The 20756-nt window shown below is 37.1% G+C and overlaps 1 protein-coding gene across 3 annotated transcripts in view; it reads right to left on the bottom strand.

Moving 5' to 3' along the window:
* The window catches only part of LINGO2 (leucine rich repeat and Ig domain containing 2), a 1340276-nt gene that overhangs the window by 734027 nt on the left and 585493 nt on the right, over positions 1–20756 (bottom strand). Inside the window, exons 4-5 of one of the 3 annotated variants that reach the window (XM_058445803.1) lie at positions 14420–14493; positions 13427–13467 (exon numbers count right to left, since the gene is read on the bottom strand). The exons of the other annotated variants lie outside the window; for them this stretch is intronic. The gene's annotated coding sequence lies outside the window, so the exon portion shown is untranslated. The remainder of the gene's footprint in view (positions 1–13426; positions 13468–14419; positions 14494–20756) is intronic. 3 annotated transcript variants of the gene reach the window in all.

The raw sequence follows: 20756 nt of genomic DNA, 5'->3' as shown, positions 1-20756 counted from the left end.
TCAGTAGTGAAATGGGTATCCTTGTTATATTTCTGATCTTAGAGGAAAAGCTTTTAGTTTTTACCCATTCAGTATGATACTAGCTGTGCATCTGTCATGTACAGCTTTTTTTATATTGGGGTGTGTTTTTTCTGTATCTAGTTTTGGGTGGATTTTATCATGAAGAAATGTTGAATTTTATCAAATGAGTGTTCAGCGTTAAATGATCATATGTTTTTTGTCCTTCATTCTGTTTATATGATATTCCATATTGATTGATTTGCATATGTTAAAACATCCTTGCATACCCTGAGTAAATCCTGCTTGGTCTCTTGGTCATGGTAAATGATCTTTTTAAAAGTATTGTTGAATTTGGTTTGCTTAGTATTTTATTGAGGATTTTTTCATTGATATTCATATGAGTTATTAGCCTGTAGTTTTCTTTTTTTTAATGTGTCTTTTTCTGTTTTTGGTATCAGGGAGGTATTGGCCTTGTAGAATGAGTTTTAGAAGTATTCTCTCCACCTCTACTTTTTTTTGAAATAGTTTGAGTAGGATTGGTATTACTCTAGGAATGTCATCTGGGAGCTAGGGCCTAGAATGGGGGCCTTATGGCTTGTCTGGTGCCCTTACTCTACTGTGGCTGAGCTGATATCCAATGTAAAACAAAGCATTCTTTACTGTTCACTCTCCTCTCCTCAAGCAGAAGGAAGGAGTTACTTTTGTTGCTGCCAGCTGCATTGCCTGGGGCTCAGGGAGAGGTTTGATAAGCACTCCTTTATCCACCCCAGCTGGTGTCTCCCTAGATCACATGCCATCCTAGTCCCCTGGCTCAAAGACCAGCCCAGCACTAGAACTTGCCTGGGAATTTCAGACCTTGTGTCCTAGACTTCCTTTCAAGCTTATCTAGGACCCCAGAGCCGTTTAGCCTGTGGTGGTGAGGCTTGCCAAAGCTCAAGTTCTGACCATTGAGGTGGGTTATTCCCTCTTGGTTAGGGCTGGTCAGAATGCTCCTTCTGCCGATGAGTGCCAGCCAAACCCAGCAGAGCTTTACTTTCTGTGTGACAGGATAGCACTGAGTTCAATGCCAAGTCCCTAAGTCACTGTGTTCTCCCTCTCTCAAGTGCACAGATTCTCTCTCCAAGCCATGTGTCCACTGCCAGGAGATGGGGGAGAGGTGGCATAGGCAGTTCAAGACTGTCTTTCCTACACTCTTCAATGTCTCTTTCAGTGATGTGACATTAAACCAGTTACTATGATTGCTCTCCTGGATTTTGGTTCCTATGATGGTACTTTTTTGTGTGTAGATAGTTCTTAAAATTTGGTGTTCCTGCAGGGGGAGTTATTGGTGGAGGCTTCTGTTTGGCCATCTTGTGCCACATCTCTATGAGTGTATTCTCTAAATGAAATTTAATTTATATAAAAAAGTAATGTTTGTAAAGCACAGTAAAATGAGGTATGCCCATTTTTTTCCTTTTTATTGTTAAGTAGTATTTCGTTACGGTTATACTACAATTTGTTCATTTATTTATACCTGAACATTTGGGTTGTTTCCAGTTTTTGAAAATTATAAAGAAAGATATTAATGTAGCTAGTCTAGTCTCTCTTACTGTTTGCATCCTATAGCTTTCTCTAACAGTTAGCTTTTGAACTTTGTGTTTTTTCATCTGAAAGATATAATTTAATCTTTAAAAATATGTATCTACACAAGTATTTGTGAAGACCTACACTTTGAGTTTTCTTGGGTAAATACTGAATAGGAAAATTATTTACAAGTGTGTATGTTTGACCTTACTAAACAACAAAACAAAACAAAACAAAAACTGCCAACTGTTTTCAAAGTGGTGGCAACATTTGAGAATTCCGCAAAGATCACTATAGGTCTCATCTTATTTCCATTCTAAATCACCATCTTGTGTTGCTTATTAATGTCAGAAATCAAATGTGTCATATATTTTGACAAGTTTTCTGGCTGTTTAAGGTAGGGAAAACAAGTCTAGTTTCAGTTATACAAACTGAGAGTTCTTAATTATATTTTATATAAGTCTCTTTTTTCAAAATTGTCTATAATGTGCATAAAAATAATTTTGTAATTAAAAATATGCACATAATAATCCATTGGTCATTCTACATCTTTTCTCAAAGTAAAGATGATACTACAAGCTAATGAGATAAAATATCATGCATTTTATTTCCCCTGTTGTTATTAGGCATTAGAAATTTTGACCTTGGAGAGCTATATTTTAAATTTTTATATAACTATGACAGAAAGAAAAAAGTTTTTACCTATGCTTACTCGTGTGGTCAAAATCATTATTGTCTGCTCTCTGTTTCTATCTCAATAATACCATTCTTCATGGCTGTAGCATAGTTTTTATTTGTGGAGTTATGAAAAATGCAGGCTGGTCACCCAAGCAGAAAAAAGAATGTCGTCTTCAAAGCCAAATCCCCAGTGTACAGAAGAATCATCTCAAAACCATGCAGCAGATTTCAGTACAATTCATAGCTACTGACATTTTATGGACCAGGAAGATCCAAGCTTAACTAGCATAGAAAAAGTAATACATTTCCTTCCTTTTGTAGAAAGCTTCATATAATATATCTCTGAAGACAGGGTTAAGATTATCACCATGTTCTTTAATGGATAAATACAGGAGTTCAGTTTCTGAGGCTGTGGCAGAGTTTGCAGACAATAAATTCACATAACAGTAAAACAAATGCTACTTGCAGAGAAAAAACATTGGCAGTTTGTATTTCAGTTCTGTGCACTATGCCGGGTGCGTATAGTGTGCTGATTTACAGAGAAGGTTCCTCAGTACCTTATACATTGCAAATTCATATTTCCTGTCCTATAGTATAACTGATTTTCCAAGGGTTTTATTTTGGGGGCAAGAGGGAGATAGGAATTCAAAACACCTGTATTTGTTTGAAGGGTGAGTGGTATTTAATGACAGAATGATAGCAAATGAATGTGTCAGGGATTGATGTTACCCACTTTATCCCCTTGGTACCTAGTCTCTTGATTTCTGCTTTCCTAAACTAAGCACAATATTTTATTTCTTTACAATAAAGTTTGTTTCAATAAAATTCTTTCCTTCAATTAGCTTCCTCAGCAACGATGAGCCAGCGGTAATGTAATGATTTTGTAGTAATAGCTGAAAGTGTGGTATCAGCTAATGCCTCTTTTCACAGGTGCTATTGTGTAATATTTAACCAGCTCCTAAGATAAGTGGATCAATCTCTGCAGATACCCAGAGCCCAAGTAGTTTACCACTCATAAAAGCATAGGCCCATTACCTTATTTTATACAATGAGTAGCATTTATGCATTTATTGAACATTTATTATGTGGTGGGCATTACATTAATGTTTTATGTATACTCTGTCTTACTTCCACAAGAACCATGCAAGCAGGCATGCAACTGAACTAGTATGAGACCATGAGAAGCTTCAGGGTTGGAGTATGGGTGGCAATGCCAATGTCAAGAAACAGGTAACCAAGCTGATATAGGAGCAGATGGGTGATGTGCAGCTCCTGCTCAAATCCTAATCAATTTTGAAGCCATCTGGAAAATAGATGGGAGCCACTGGACAATTTTCAGGGCACAGAGAATGTATTATAAACTGTGCTGAGCTACTTAACTGTATTCTTTGGTAAGTTTGCTTCCATCACTGGAGCAGAAGAACGAAAGACTAGGAATTCCTTTCTTCTTCCCTTTTCTTTACTATCCACTTGTTTCCACCAAAAACTTAATGTTTGCATATTTAAAAATTCCCCTTTCTCTTAGGAGAAAGGAAGTAAATTCTCTTCATGGTACACATATGAGTTGCACCATCTTAGAATTTGGATATGAACACTTTTTATGTTATTTTCATTTATAGCCAAATATATACTAAAAATGAGAAATTAAATTCAATACCATTCACCAAGCACAGAGCCCACATCTAAAAATACAGCTTGCTGGGTTAGAATACAATAATATATAAAATACAGACTGCATTTTCAGAATGCTTTCCATCTGGCAGATGGTAGAACTAGAGTACAATACAAAACTAAGGATACTTTAAAGAAAACTAAGATAAAAGTCATATAAATAGGTTCAGAAAAGTAATAACATGAAATCCTTCCTGGGGAAGAAGTATGGAAAAATGCATGAGGGTCAGAATTGACATGACATTTTCTACTAACTTAAAAAGTTTCAGTATTCAAATGAATGCATCATCAGGCACATGTTTTTTCAGGATTATAGCATATGTTGTAACTATATTCTAATTGGCTCATCTTTTTTCTATTATTAATACTACTAATTAGTCCTAACTTGACATAAACACTCAAGAAATTGATCAGTTTAAGAATAATTTCACTTTTGTCACTGTTGAGTTTTTCTTCAGAGGTTTATATACGAAGCCTATATTTTCTCTAATTTATGAAAATGACAGACATGATACAACTAAAGCTTCTGAACAAGGAAATTCCCAGTAAACAGAATTAGTATCTATCAAACTGACAACACACATTTGTCTGGTCTACTTTCATACAGGGAGGCTTCTAATGCTATCACAACTAACCCTGATCCACTAATCAATGGCTAAGAATGCAGAGATGAGGCTTGCAAAGATATTTGAATGGAATTATTAGTTAATCAAATGGCTATAAGCACCAAAATTCAACCTTAACATAATGTTTATATCTACAAATCTCTAGAATCTACAGCTAATACTTAGTTCAACACTCAACTGAGAGTATGCAGACTATTTTTAGTAACCCTCAGAATCAAAACAGCCTCTATTCATAAAATCTTTGTGCACATAAAGAAAAAAAAAGTAGCTCCATGGAGAGCATAAAATATTCACCCTCTTTGAATGCATTACTAGTGTTGATATTATACTGTAATGAGAAAAGATGTTACCATTGGAGGAAACTGGGCAAGATTATAAGGAACCATTCCATATTATTTTTGCAACAGTATGTAAATCTATAATTATTTAAATATTTAAAAAATTAGAAATGAAATACCAGTCCTCCAAGGATCAATGCTAAATTTATTTATTTATTTATTGCTTTATCACTTTTTTATTTTAAAAAATTTTTTTTATTATACTTTAAGTTCTAGGGTACACGTGCACAAGGTGCAGGTTTGTTACATATGTATACATGTGCCATGTTGGTGTGCTGCACCCATTAACTCGTCACTTACTTTAGCTGTATCTTCCAGTGGCATCCCTCCCCCGCCCCCCACCCCATGACAGGCCCTGGTGTGTGATGTTCCCCTTCCTGTGTCCAAGTGTTCTCATTGTTCAATTCCCACCTATGAGTGAGAACCTGTGGTGTTTGGTTTTTTTGTCCTTGCAATAGTTTGCTGAGAATGATGGTTTCCAGCTTCATCCATGTCCCTACAAAGGACATGAACTCATCCTTTTTTATGGCTGCATAGTATTCCATGGTGTATATGTGCCACATTTTCTTAATCCAGTCTATTGTTGTTGGACACTTGGGTTGGTTCCAAGTCTTTGCTATTGTGAATAGTGCCACAATAAACATACGTGTGCATGTGTCTTCATAGCAGCATGATTTATAATCCTTTGGGTATATACCCAGTAATGGGATGGCTGGGTCAAATGGTATTTCTAGTTCTCAATCCTTGAGGAATCATCACACTGTCTTCCACAATGGTTGAACTAGCTTACAGTCCCACCAACAGTGTACAAGTGTTCCTATTTCTCCACATCCTCTCCAGCACCTGTTGTTTCCTGACTTTTTAATGACTGCCATTCTAACTGGTGTGAGATGGTATCTCATTGTGGTTTTGATTTGCATTTCTCTGACAGCCAGTGATGATGAGCATTTTTTCATGTGTCTGTTGGCTGCATAAATGTCTTCTTTTGAGAAGTGTCTGTTCATATCCTTCGCCCACTTGTTGATGGGGTTGTTTGTTTTTTTCTCGTAAATTTGTTTGAGTTCATTGTAGATTCTGGATATTAGCCCTTTGTCAGATGAGTAGATTACAAAATGTTTTTCCCATTCTGTAGGTTGCCTGTTCACTTTGATGGTAGCTTCTTTTGCTGTGCAGAAGCTCTTTAGTTAATTAGATCCCATTTGTCAATTTTGGCTTTTGTTGCCATTGCTTTTGGTGTTTTAGACATGAAGTCCTTGCCCATGCCTGTGTCCTGAATGGTACTGCCTAGGTTTTCTTCTAGGGTTCTTATGGTTTTAGGTCTAATAGGTAAGTCTTTAATCCATCTTGAATTAATTTTTGTATAAGGTGTAAGGAAGGGATCCAGTTTCGGCTTTCTACATATGGCTAGCCAGTTTTCCCAGCACCATTTATTAAATAGGGAATCCTTTCCCCATTTCTTGTTTTTTTTCAGGTTTGTCAAAGATGGTTGTAGATGTGTGGTATTATTTCTGAGGGCTCTGTTTTGTTCCATTGGTCTATATCTCTGTTTTGGTACCAGTACCATGCTGTTTTGGTTACTGTAGCCTTGTAGTATAGTTTGAAGTCAGGTAGTGTGATGCCTCCAGCTTTGTTCTTTTGGCTTAGGATTGTCTTGGCAATGCCAGCTCTTTTTTGGTTCCATATGAACTTTACAATCGTTTTTCCAATTCTCTGAAGAAGGTCATTTGTAGCTTGATGGGGATGTCATTGAATCCATAAATTACCTTGGGAAGTATGGCCATTTTCATGAAATTGATTCTTCCTGTCCATCAGCATGGAATGTTCTTCTATTCGTTTGTGTCCTCTTCTATTTCGTTGAGCAGTGGTTTGTAGTTCTCCTTGAAGAGGTCCTTCACATCCCTTGTAAGTTGGATTTCTAAGTATTTTATTCTCTTTGAAGCAATTGTGAATGGGAGTTCACTCATGATTTGGCTCTCTGTTTGTCTGTTATTGATGTATAAGAATGCTTGTGATTTTTGCACATTGATTCATTGATTTTGCATCCTGAGACTTTGCTGAAGTTGCTTATCAGCTTAAGGAGATGTTGGGCTGAGACAATGGGGTTTTCTAAATAGAGAATCATGTCATCTGCAAGCAGGGACAATTTCACTTCCTCGTTTCCTAATTGAATATCCTTTATTTCTTTCTTCTGCCTGATTGCCCTGGCCAGAACTTCCAACACTGTGTTGCATAAGAGTGGTGAGAGAGGGCATCCCTGTCTTGTGATCAATGCTAAATTTAACCGAAGAAAAGAGATTGTGCTTAAAGAAACAAATGAAAAGTCATGATAGTCTTCTTTCACCTTTTCACTTATAAGAAATAGTAGGTTCAGAAAGCAGGATCCAGTGAGGTAGGGGAAAGAATACTGATTCCTTTCATTCCCTGTCTTCAAGTGTATTATTTGAACTTCTTATTGCACATCACAGGGGAGAGTTACCTCTTGCTAGCTTTATTCTTGTGGCAGTATCTTAGGAATACAGCTGACTTTCTTCTTTTATTAAAGTACTTGTCTATTTTCTGAAGAGCTTACCCTCAATGGCTAAGGCAAAGTCATTGTCAAAGGTTAGACTTATGGCCAGATTGCAGAGCTAAGACGGAAAAACAATATAACTTACTAAAATGGGTAAGCTGATAGCTCTGTGACCAAAGAGATCTTCATTTTTTTTGCTTCAGAATCCCAGGGTATGTCATACCCAATGAGGAAGTTTCTATTGTACCTCCTGGAGACTACTGGCTCATGTCTTATATCTCAAAGATGCAATTATGCATGTATTGCATACTGGACTTTAGCACCCAATCCTAATCTTCAGCCATAGATTATGGATATGGACACATTGGAATTGGCAGGAGCTTTAGAGCCCTTACAAAGTTTGGCAGTATTGTAGTAATGCTTTTTCAATCTGGACTTCCCTAACTTTTTTTCCTGAGTATTTCTGGGAATTGTATCAAGCTGCAGGTGTTATAGTTACTTATCACTGCATGTTACCAGTCTAAAAGTATAAGTAGTTTATACTATACTTTGGTAAATGAGGAAAATATTATAATATACCAATCAAATTAGGTTTTCTAAAATGGCACAGAAGTAGCTTATAGCTCTACCTATATACTTTTTGTATCTGAGAATACAGTTGCTGCCTAGAATGCTATCTCAGGTAGAGGAGAGGTTGAGAGATAAGTACTCTATCTTCTACCTTCTTTATGTTCCCTAATTTTTTTTGTTGGTGTTTGCCATTAGCTCAGGCTACTATTGCAATTAATAAATAAATGCATGCGTGAATTTTTGAATGATATAATTTAGGAATATCTACTGTTCCACAATTATTGTATACTTTCTGATTGAACAAAGTGGCACAGTTCAGCCCTAGTATCTGGAAAAGTAAGAAGGTGGAAAGAAAGAAGCCCAATAAACTAAAAGTCACAGCCCCAAATTGCAGAAGGCATACCAAATGCTTCATAACTGCCTAATGAAATAGGTTTCATACATTGGAAATGATTAAAATTGTGATTTATACTGATAAAATAAAGAAATAAAAATATGTGATAAAGACTAAGACATGAATATTGACAATCCTCCAAACAAATGTTTATTTCTACAATTCTGTGCTTCAGTCATGCAGGGATGTGTGTGTGTATTTATCACATACCCATTCTATTCCTTCTCTTCTTGCTGGTGATCATCTTTAGTATGTCCCAACAACATTAGGCATATTTCTTAGTTACTGCCTTGATAGTGTTTCTCAAACTCCAAGAAACCATATTCAATTTTAGTTGATTGTATAAAAGCCTATACACAGACACACACACACATATACACACATACACATATATACATATATATAATATATAACATATGCAATTGTGTGCTTCAATCATGAAGGGGTGTGTGTGCATTTGTGTGTCTGTGTGTGTGTATGTGTGTGTGTATTTATCACATACTCATTCTATTTCTCCTTTTCTTGCTGGTGATCATGTTCATTATTTCCCAACAACACTAGGCATATTTCTTAGTTACTGCTGTGGTCGTGTTTCTCAAACTCCAGGAAATCATATTCAGTTTCACTTGATTGTATAAAAGCCTACACACACACACACACACACACATACACACACACACATATACACAGAGATATATAACATATATACACATATCTATACCTACATATAAAATATATATGCAGTTATGCACCACATAGTGATGTTTTAGTTAACAGATCACCTATTTGATGATATAATGGAACTGAAACAAGATTATATGATTATAATGGAACTGAAAAAGATTATAACGGAACTGAAAAATTCCTATTGCCGAGTGGTGTCCTGCTGTTGTGATATTCTAGCACAACACATAGCTCACATGTTTGTGGTGATTGATGCTGATGTAAACAAACCTACTGTGCTGCCAGTCACATAAAAGTATAGGATGTTCAATAATGTACAGTATGTGATAGTTGATAATGATAATAATGATATTATTGGTTGATGTATTACACTATATTTTGACTGATATTTTAGAATGTACTCCTACTTACAAATAATTTAACAGTAAAACAGCCTCAGGTAGGTCTTTTCTGAGGTATTCCAGAGGAATGTATTGTTATCATAAAAGATGAGAGTACCATTCATGTCATTTCCCCTGAAGACCTTCTAGTGGGACAAGATGTAGAGGTGGAAGACAGTTACATTAATGATCTCGATCTTGTGTAGGCCTAGGCCAAAGTGTGTGTTTCTGTCTTGATTTTTAACGAAAAAAGTTTAAAAAGTAAATAAAAAAGGTGAAAATTAAAAATAGAATAAGGATATAAAGAAAAAATACTTTTGTACAGCTTCACAATGTGTTTACATTTTAAGCTAAATATTATTAGGAAAAAACCAAAGAGTTAAAAAAAATAAGTTTATAAAGTTAAAATGCTACTGTAAGCTAACGTCAGTTTATGATTAAAGAAACACATTTTAAAAATAAACAGTGTAGCCTAAGTATTCAGTGTTTATAAAGTCTACAGGAGGGTACAGTAATGTCCTTGGCCTTTACATTCACTCAGCACTCACTCACTGACTCACCCAGAGCAACTTTCAGTCCTGCAAGCTCCATTCATGAATAAGTGTTCTATACAGGTGTATCATTATTTACATTTTATACTGCATTTTTATGGTACCTTTTCTATATTTAGATGTGTTACATATGCAAATACTTACCATTGTGTTACAGTTACCTTAAGTATTCAGTACAGTAACATGTTGTACGGGTATATAGCCTGGGAGCATTAGGCTATACCATACAGCCTAGTAGGTCACGTAGTATGCCATATACTCTGACGTTCACACAATGACAAAACTGTCTAAGCCTACATTTCTGAGAACATATCACCATAGGTAAGCAATGCACGACTGAACACACACACACACACACACACACACACACACACACTAGGTTTATATATACACATATGTAAATTTTAAATTATAGAAAACATGTAACATTTAGGACCTATTCAGAAAAACACACACAAAAGATGTAGATATTATAATATATTCAGAATAGATGTACTTACATTTTATATTATATTCATAATGAAGTCAGCTTAAAACTCTATTTTAATCTGCTGAAAAGAAGGTTCCATTATGTGGGAAACAGAACCCTTAAGGAAAGGGTTTAGTAAAAAATCCTTTTGACATGCTCATTTTCTGACTATTTCAATTCATTACCAGTTGAAACTAGCTATTAGAGAAATGTTATTGAACAATAAATGGGAAATGAATACACAAACAATTATAACGTATTTAACACCTACTATGTCCCTTCTTTGTTCCTTTTTTTTCTTTCCCTATAGAATGCACCTATTTATTTTGTTGGGTTAAACTACAAGATTAAAACTACAGTGCTATTAAAATATGGGTTAATTTGCAGGTGGGGAGAGAGCAGGATATGAGGAATTATCTTATAAATTATGAAGCCAGCTTCCTCATTTTGTTAGTAAGAAAACTGAGGCCCAAATACAATTACATAATTTTTATGCACTCTATGCAATTGTTCTTAGTTATTTATAGTTCATGAATTCGGTATCTACTATTCCCCTCCCATGCACATAAACAAGCCCTCTAGGGGTTTTCCTTCTATCATGGGGCTTTTCTTTCTTTCTTGCCTTTAATGTAAAATAATACTGAACTCAGAAAATATTTATTGAGTACTGACTACCTACCACAACATGCCTATAATTGTTCTAGGACATGGCAATATGCTGGCGAACCAAATATAGCCCTTCAGAACATCATAACTTCAAAGTTGGAAAATGTGGACATATATATATATATATGCACAAGACATTGTGATGATTGCTATGTTTATGGGAAACACAGGATGATGTGTAGACACGTGAAAGAGAAACCTATTTTCTTGAGAAATAAGGGTCGTAATATTGGGGGAAGTGTTTGAAACTTTAATAGGAAGAGAGAACGTTAATATTTTATTGCTTAAGGAGTCCTTAGGTACAGATGGCAAACAGAAGCACATATGTTGCTGTCTCCCCAAGTGCCGCCTTATACCTATGACAGTCCTCACTTGTGGAGGACAGTGAAATTTGGGATTTCATTCAGACTCAAATTCATGATCCTTCTTGAGGCAGTTCTCCAGGCACCTATTAATAAACTGGTGGTATCACATGAAATAGAACCTTTTGGTCCTATGAATTAATCCATCCAACAACTATGTGTTAAGCTGCTATGAACCAGGCATTTTTTAAATAGTTGAAAATAAACCGATAATAAGACAGTCTATACATTCCTAAAGATCATAGGTTTGGTAAACAGATGTAGTTAAAGGCAAATAGATGGCAAATAGATGTCAACATCCAGTGTTGCAGGAGGGAATGCAGAGAATGGCTATCTTTAGAGAGAGGCAGAAGGTGACACGTAGTGGAGTGTGACTGGTGTCTTAACAGGAGTTAATCAAGTGGGGAAGAAGTAGAAGAGCAAAACACATTCAATGCATAGTTGATATTTAATCACATGGCAAATTCAAGGAAGTGTTAAGAATCTATAATGAAGACAGAATTGCATATGTTAAAGTGGGAGAGAGCAATCAAATATAAAAATGGAAAGGAAAAGCCTTGACTTTATGACCACACACAAATACACATATCCTGTGGGCAGGGAAACTGCAACTATTGGCTTGTGAGGAGAAGCCAGAGAGTGGGTTCCAAGGTTATACCTACCCAGTCTCACACTATCCCGATGACAGAAAGAACAAGAGGATATTCACAAAATAAGCAAAAACAGGGGTTTTCAGGTGGATTAGTCAGGGTTCTCTTAGAGGGACAGAACTAATAGTTCTCTCTCGATATATAACATATAACATATATCTCAATATATAATATATATCTCGATATACTATATATGTCAATATATATGTCAATATACATATATATATATAGAGAGAGAGAGAGACAGAGAGGAGTTGATTAAGTATTAACTTATATGCTCACAAGATTCCATAATAGGTTGTCTGCAAGCTGAGGAGCAAGGTAAGCCAGCCCGAGAGCCAGCCCGAGTCACAAAACTGAAGAATGTGGAGTCCAATGTTCGAGGGCAGGAAGCATCCAGCATAGGAGAAAGATGTAGACAAGGAGGGTAGGCCCATCTCTCTCCTTTTCACGTTTATCTGCCTGCTTTTTATTCTCTGGAAGCTGATTAGATTATGTCCACCAGATTAAGGGTGGATCTGCCTTCCCCAGCCCACTGATCAAATGTGAGTCTCTTTTGGCCATACCCACACAGACACACTCAGGATTAATACTTTGTATCCCTCAATTCAGTCAAGTTGACACTCAGTATTAACTATCACAGAAGGGGAAAGAGAAGCAGTCTTTATTCCAGAGAATACCTTTTCTAGGCATGAAAGGTGAAACTGAGATGCAAGTGTAGAACCCTAGCTCCAGATATATGTGGTGTGCTGAATAAATTTCCAAAAAATAAGCAAAAATAATAAATTCACACATTCTAAGAAGAGATTTTGCATAAAAGAGACAATAATTTGAGAAATCAGGTGATTTTGAGGTAAAAGCTCTCAAATTGCACTTAAATAATTTATGTGTCTTTTCAGTAACAGGTACTTTAATAAGCAAACAAACAAACAAAAACCACATTCATTTGAAAAATTGAGATGTTCATGGCAGGCCTGCCCTACTTCCTCTCCTATACTAATAGGACTGAGACCTTCACATGGATCATAGTACTGTGAGGCTCCTTCCAACAATAAACTAATAATACACTTTTCTCTGTTGGCTTAGCCTAACATCTCACGTAGGAACTTAATTTCTTTGTAGTGTAGTGTCAGGCAGCTGACAGCCCCAAAGCCTGGAACACAATGGGTAGTCAATGAATATTTCTTGAATGAGTAAATAGTTTAGAATTTTGCCTCAAAATTTTGATTTTGTTTTAAAGGCACACACTCCAAAGAGAGGACATATTTTAAGCCACTATTATTCTGTCATAGCTTACTGTGAATAAGTCTCCTACCTTTTCTTAGAGCATGGTTTGTTAAGCAGAGACCAAGGGCTCTGGATAAGAACAAGAAAGAGGCACAATTAAATGAGAGGGGGAGTGGTGATTGCAGAGATTATTCTCTAAATAAAAGCAAATGTACAAAGAACAACATCAAAATCCAATTTTAGCCCCATAGAATTACGTTTAGGTCTTACTAGCTTCCATGAAATTTATTCTCACATATGTTCCACTTGTTTTTATAATACTTTGGTTTTATTAAACTAGCTAGTGATTTTCCTTACATTTAAAATGTTATATACACAACTGAGGGAATGTTGTATAACTATCTAACGAGCATTTAAATTTACTGTAAGTTGCATAGGTTCTCTAGAGGTCCATGCAGACAATCTCTTTTCTGTTTATTACATATAATATAAATATGCCTTTTCCCCATCATTCCAACCTTTACCAAACAGAATCTTGATTGTCCCTTTAGAACCAACTCCCCTCCCCCCATACTTTCTTTTCTTCCTTTTTTTTTTTTTTCGAGATAGAGTCTCACTCTGTAACCCAGGCTGGAGTGCAGTGGCACAATCTCAGCTCACTGCAACCACCGCCTTCCGAGTTCAAGCAATTCTCCTGCCTCAGCCTCCCGAGTAGCTGGGATTACAGGCGTCTGTCAGCACACCTGGCTAAATTTTGTATTTTTAGTAGAAATGGGGTTTCACCATTTTGGCCAGGCTGGTCTCAAACTGTTGACCTCAAGTGATCTGCCCACCTTGGCCTCCCAAAGTGCTAGAATTACAGGCGTGAGCCACTGCACCCGGCCTCCCCACTTTCAACCAAAGTAACATTGGAGGAGTTAATCTTTTCCTCCTGACTCCCGACACAAACAGGTAGTCTGTGAATAGAAAATCACTCTTTTCAATCCTTTTGCCCCAATAAAAGGTTTAGGATGTGTGATGTACGACAAGGAGAGATAATAATTCTGAGATTCTAGTTGAAACATTAGAGGTGGGAAATTACCATGTGTGGCTGTAAGCCTGGAGGTACAGATGGAACACCTAGAAGGAAGAGCATGCCTCACAAAGGAACCAGCACTAGAAAAGCAAAGCAAAATAGGATGATAAGAAATAGCTTCTTGATGTCATTTTGGAGAATCTGGAATCATTCACTCTTGAAACTTCCAGTTGTGCATCCAATATATAAATTTTGCTGTTCTTATTCTACACCTGTTGGATTAACTGTCACTTATAACCAAAAGAGCTTTTTTATTAGAGTAGCTGCAATTGAAGGAAAAATGCAGTGAATAACAATAGAAAGACAAAAATGATAAGGAAGCACAAAGGAGGTAGACTTCTACCCTACTTGTGATATTAAGAAACTGCCCTGAAACAATATGATATTTGATATAAAACTTTAATGATGGGTTGTATCATGATGACAGTAGTAAAAGTTAGCTTAACTCATAAGATACAGTGAAATTAAAGAAAATGGCATGGAAAAGTGCAGAGAGTATTCAGAGAATGGGGGAAACAGGAGACAGAGTGAAAATAACATTTTAGATGTGGTATTTTGAAAAGAAGAGGAAGAGATGGGGGAATCTGCACATGGAGGTTAAAACAAGACAGAAACCAGCAACATCTGGAATACATATTATGAAATTTGTGAACCTTGGATAAATAAGGTTTAATTTGGGCTTAAAAGTCATAAGTAAAAGTACAAAATATTATGACAAAAAATTATTTCATTGGGATAAATGTAACAGAACCATAAAATAAGACACCAAACTATACTAGTTTTAATATGACCAAATTCATATGATTCTATTTCAAAAAGAGTTCAGAGGTTTTCTGTTGGTTTGTTTGTTTTATTATACTTCAAGTTTTAGGGTACATGTACACAACGTACAGGTTTGTTATATATGTATACATGTGCCATGTTGGTGTGCTGCACCCATTAACTCGTCATTTAATATTAGGTATATTTCCTAATGCTATCCCACCCCCTACTCCCCACCCCACAACAGGCCCCGGTGTGTTATGTTCCCCTTCCTGTGTCCATGTGTTCTCATTGTTCAATTCCCACCTACGGGTGAGAACATGCAGTGTTTGGTTTTTGTCCTTACAAGAGTTTGCAGAGAATGACGGTTTCCAGCTTCATCCATGTCCCTACAAAGGACATGAACTCATCCTTTTTTATGGCTGCATAGTATTCCATGGTGTATATGTGCCACGTTTTCTTAATCCAGTCTATCATTGTTGGATATTTGGGTTGGTTCCAAGTCTTTGCTATTGTGAATAGAGCCACAATAAACATACGTGTGCATGAGTAATTATAACAGCATGATTTATAATCCTTTGGGTATATACCCAGTAATGGGATGACTGGTCAAATGGTATTTCTAGTTATAGATCCTTGAGGAATCGCCATACTGACTTCCACAATGGTTGAACTAGTTTACAGTCCCACCAACAGTGTAAAAGTGTTCCTGTTTCTCCACATCCTCTTCAGCACCTGTTGTTTCCTGAGTTTTTAGTGATCACCATTCTAACTGGTGTGAGATGGTATCTCACTGTGGTTTCGATTTGCATTTCTCTGATGGCCACTGATGATGAGCATTTTTTCATGTGTCTTTTGGCTGCATAAATGTCTTCTTTTGAGAAGCGTCTGTTCATATCCTTTGCCACTTGTTTATGGGGTTGTTTTTTCTTATAAATTTGTTTCAGTTCATTGTAGATTCTGGATATTAGCCCTTTGTCAGATGAGCAGATTGCAAAAATTTTCTCCCATTCTGTAGGTTGCCTGTTCACTTTGATGGTAGTTTCTTTTGCTGTGCAGAAGCTCTTTAGTTAATTAGATCCCATTTGTCAATTTTGGCTTTTGTTGCCATTGCTTTTGGTGTTTTAGACATGAAGTCCTTGCCCACGCCTATGTCCTGAATGGTATTGCCTAGGTTTTCTTCTAGGGTTCTTATGGTTTTAGGTCTAACATGTAAGTCTTTAATCCATCTTGAATTAATATTTGTATAAGGTGTAAGGAAGGGATCCAGTTTCAGCTTTCTACATATGGCTAGCCAGTTTTCCCAGCACCATTTATTAAATAGGGAATCCTTTCCCTATTTCTTGTTTTTGTCAGGTTTGTCAAAGATCAGATGGTTGTAGATATGTGGCATTATTTTTGAGGGCTCTTTTCTGTTCCATTGGTCTGTATCTCTGTTTTGGTACCAGTATCATGCTGTTTCGGTTACTGTAGCCTTGTAGTATAGTTTGAAGTCAGGTAGCGTGATCCCTCCAGCTTTGTTCTTTTGGCTTAAGATTGTCTTGGCAATGCGGGCTCTTTTTTGGTTCCATATGAACTTTAAAGTAGTTTTTTCCAATTCTGTGAAGAAAGTCATTGGTAGCTTGATGGGGATGGCATTGAATCTATAAATTACCTTGGGCAGTATGGCCATTTTCATGATATTGATTCTTCCTACCCATGAGCATGGAATGTTCTTCCATTTGTTTGTATCCTCTTTTATTTCGTAGAGCAGTGGTTTGTAGTTCTCCTTGAAGAGGTCCTTCACATCCCTTGTAAGTTGGATTCCTAGGTATTTTATTCTCATTGAAGCAATTGTGAATGTGAGTTCACTCATGATTTGGCTGTTTGTCTGTTATTGGTGTATAAGAATGGTTGTGATTTTTGCACATTGATTTTGTATCCCGAGACTTTGCTAAAGTTGCCTATCAGCTTAAGGAGATTTTGGGCTGAGATGATGGGGTTTTCTAGATATACAATCATGTCATCTGCAAACAAGGACAACTTGACTTCCTCTTTTCCTAATTGAATACCCTTTATTTCCTTCTGTGCCTGATTTCCTGGCCAGAACTTCCAACACTATGTTGAATAGGAGTGGTGAGAGAGGGCATCCCTGTCTTGTGCCAGTTTTCAAAGGGAATGCTTCCAGTTTTTGTCCATTCAGTATGATATTGGCTGTGGGTTTGTCATAGACAGCTCTAATTATTTTGAGATACCTCCCATCAATACCTAATTTATTGAGAGTTTTTAGCGTGAAGGGTTGTTGAATTTTGTCAAAGGCCTTTTCTGCATCTATGGAGATAATCATGTGGTTTTTGTCATTGGTTCTGTTTATATGCTGGATTACGTTTATTGATTTGCGTATGTTGAACCAGCCTTGCATCCCAGGGATGAATCCCACTTGATCATGGTGCATAAGCTTTTTGATGTGTTGCTGGATTTGATTTGCCAGTATTTTATTGAGGATTTTTGCATCGATGTTCATCAGGGATATTGGTCTAAAATTCTCTTTTTTTCTTTAGTCTCTGCCAGGCTTTGGTATCAGGATGATGATAGCCTCATAAAATGAGTTAGGGAGGATTCCCTCTTTTTCTATTGATTGGAATAGTTTCAGAAGGAATGATACCAGCTCCTCCTTGTACCTCTGGTAGAATTCGGCTGTGAATCCATCTGGTCCTGGACTTTTATTAGTTGGTAAGCTATTAATTATTGCCTCAATTTCAGAGCCTGTTATTGGTCTATTCAGAGATTCAACTTCTTCCTGGTCTAGTCTTAAGAGGGTGTATGTGTGGAGGAATTTATCCATTTCTTCTAGATTTTCTACTTTATTTGCGTAGAGGTGTTTATACTATTCTCTGATGGTAGTTTGTATTTCTGTGGGATCAGTGGTGATATCCCCTTTATGATTTTTTATTGTGTCTATTTGATTCTTCTCTCTTTTCTTCTATATTAGTCTTGCTAGCAGTCTATCAATGTTGCTGATCTTTTCAAAAAACCAGCTCCTGGATTCATTGATTTTTTGAAGGGTCTTTTTGTGTCTCTATTTCCTTCAGTTCTGCTCTGATCTTAGTTATTTCTTGCCTGCTGCTAGCTTTTAAATGTGTTTGCTCTTGCTTCTCTAGTTCTTCTAATTGTGATGTTAGGGTGTCAATTTTAGATCTTTCCTGCTTTCTCTTGTGGGCATTTAGTGCTATAAATTTCCCTCTACACACTGCTTTGAATGTGTCCCAGAGATTCTGGTATGTTGTGTCTTTGTTCTCATTGGTTTCAAAGAACATCTTTATTTCTGCCTTCATTTCGTTATGTACCCAGTAGTCATTCAGGAGCAGTTGTTCAGTTTCTATGTAGTTGAGTGGTTTTGAGTGAGTTTCTTAATCCTGAGTTCTAGTTTGATTGCACTGTTATCTGAGAGACAGTTTGTTATAATTTCTGTTCTTTTACATTTGCTGAGGAGTGCTTTACTTCCAACTATGTGGTCAATTTTGGAATAGGTGTAGCTTGGTGCTGAGAAGAATGTATATTCTGTTGATTTGGGGTGGAGAGTTCTGTAGATGTTTATTAGGTCCGCTTGGTGCAGAGCTGAGTTCAATTCCTGGGTATCCTTTCTAACTTCCTGTCTGATTGATCTGTCTAATGTTGACAGTGGGGTGTTAAAGTCTCCCTTGATTATTGTGTGGGAGTCTAAGTCTCTTTGTAGGTCTCTAAGGACTTGCTTTACAAATCTGGGTGCTCCCATATTGGGTGCATATATATTTAGGATAGTTAGGGCTTCTTGTTGAATTGATCCCTTTACCATTAAGTAATGGCCTTCTTTGTTTATTTTGATCTTTGTTGGTTTAAAGTCTGTTTTATCAGAGACCAGGATTGCAACCCCTGCCTTTTTGTTTTCCATTTGCTTGGTAGATCTTCCTCCATCCCTTTATTTTGAGCCTATGTGTGTCTCTGCACGTGAGATGGGTTTCCTGAATACAGAACACTGATGGGTCTTGACTCTATCCAATTTGCCAGTCTGTGTCTTTTAATTGGAGCATTTAGCCCATTTACATTTAAGGTTAATATGGTTATGTGTGAATTTGATCCTGTCATTATGATGTTAGCTAGTTATTTTGCTCGTTAGTTGATGCAGTTTCTTCCTAGCCTTGATGGTCTTTACAATTTGGCATGTTTTTGCAGTGGCTGGTACCAATTGTTCCTTTCCATGTTTAGTGCTTCCTTCAGGAGCTCTTGTATGGCAGGCCTGGTGGTGACAAAATCTCTCGGCATTTGCTTGTCTGTAAAGGATTTTATTTCTCCTTCACTTATGAAGCTTAGTTTGGCTGGATATGAAATTCTGGGTTGAAAATTCTTTTCTTTAAGAATGTTGACTATTGGCCCCCACTCTCTTCTGGCTTGTGGAGTTGCTGCCAAGAGCTCAGGTGTTAGTCTGATGGGCTTCCCTTTGTGGATAACCCGACCTTTCTCTCTGGCTGCCCTTAACAGTTTTTCCTTCATTTCAACTTTGATGAATCTGATAATTATGTGCCTTGGAGTTGCTCTTCTCAAGGAGTATCTTTGTGGCATTCTCCGTATTTCCTGAATTTGAATGTCAGCCTGCATTCCTAGATTGGGGAAGTTTCCCGGATAATATCTTGCAGAGTGTTTTCCAACTTGGTTCCATTCTCCCCATCACTTTCAGGTACACCAATCAGACATCGATTTGGTCTTTTCACATAATCCCATATTTCTTGGAGGCTTTGTTCATTTATTTTTAATCTTTTTCCTCTAAACTTCTCTTCTCACTTCATTTCATTCATTTGATCTTCCATCACTGATATCCTTTCTTCCGGTTGATCGAATCGGCTACTGAGCCTTGTGCATTCATCACGCAGTTCTCGTGCCATGGTTTTCAGGTCCATCATGTCCTTTAAGGACTTCTCTGCATTGGTTATTCTAGTTAGCCATTCGTCTCACCTTTTTCAAGGTTTTTAACTTCTTTGCCATGGGTTCGAACTTCCTCCTTTAGGTCGGAGTAGTTTGATCGTCTGAAACCTTCTCTCAACTCGTCAAAGTCATTCTCCATCCAGCTTTGTTCCATTGCTGGTGAGGAGCTATGTTCCTTCAGAGGAGGAGAGGCACTCTAATTTTTAGAATTTTCAGTTTTTCTGCTCTGTTTTTTCCCCATCTTCACGGTTTTATCTACCTTTGGTCTTTGATGATGGTGACGTACATATAGTGTTTTGGTGTGGATGTCCTTCCTGTCTGTTAGTTTTCCTTCTAAATTTCTGTTGAGATGGAGTCTCACTCTGTCGCTCAGGCTAGAGTGCAGTGGCACAATCTCTGCTCACTGCAAGCTCCGCCTCCCAGGTTCACACCATTCTCCTGCCTCAGCCTCCCGAGTAGCTGGGACTACAGGCGCCTGCCACAACGCCTGGCTAATTTTGTTTTGTATTTTTAGTAGAGACAGGGTTTCACCATGTTAGCCAGGATGGTCTCGATCTCTTGACCTCATGATCCACTCACCTTGGCCTTCCAAAGTGCTGGGATTACAGGCGTGAGCCACTGCGCCCGGCCTCAGAGGTTTAGT

Source organism: Hylobates moloch, unplaced genomic scaffold (assembly GCF_009828535.3).
Source record: "Hylobates moloch isolate HMO894 unplaced genomic scaffold, HMol_V3 SCAFFOLD_10, whole genome shotgun sequence".
In the NCBI taxonomy this organism is placed as follows: domain Eukaryota; kingdom Metazoa; phylum Chordata; class Mammalia; order Primates; family Hylobatidae; genus Hylobates; species Hylobates moloch.
Note: the sequence above shows the minus strand (reverse complement) of the source record. Positions and strands in the feature narration are given on the sequence as shown.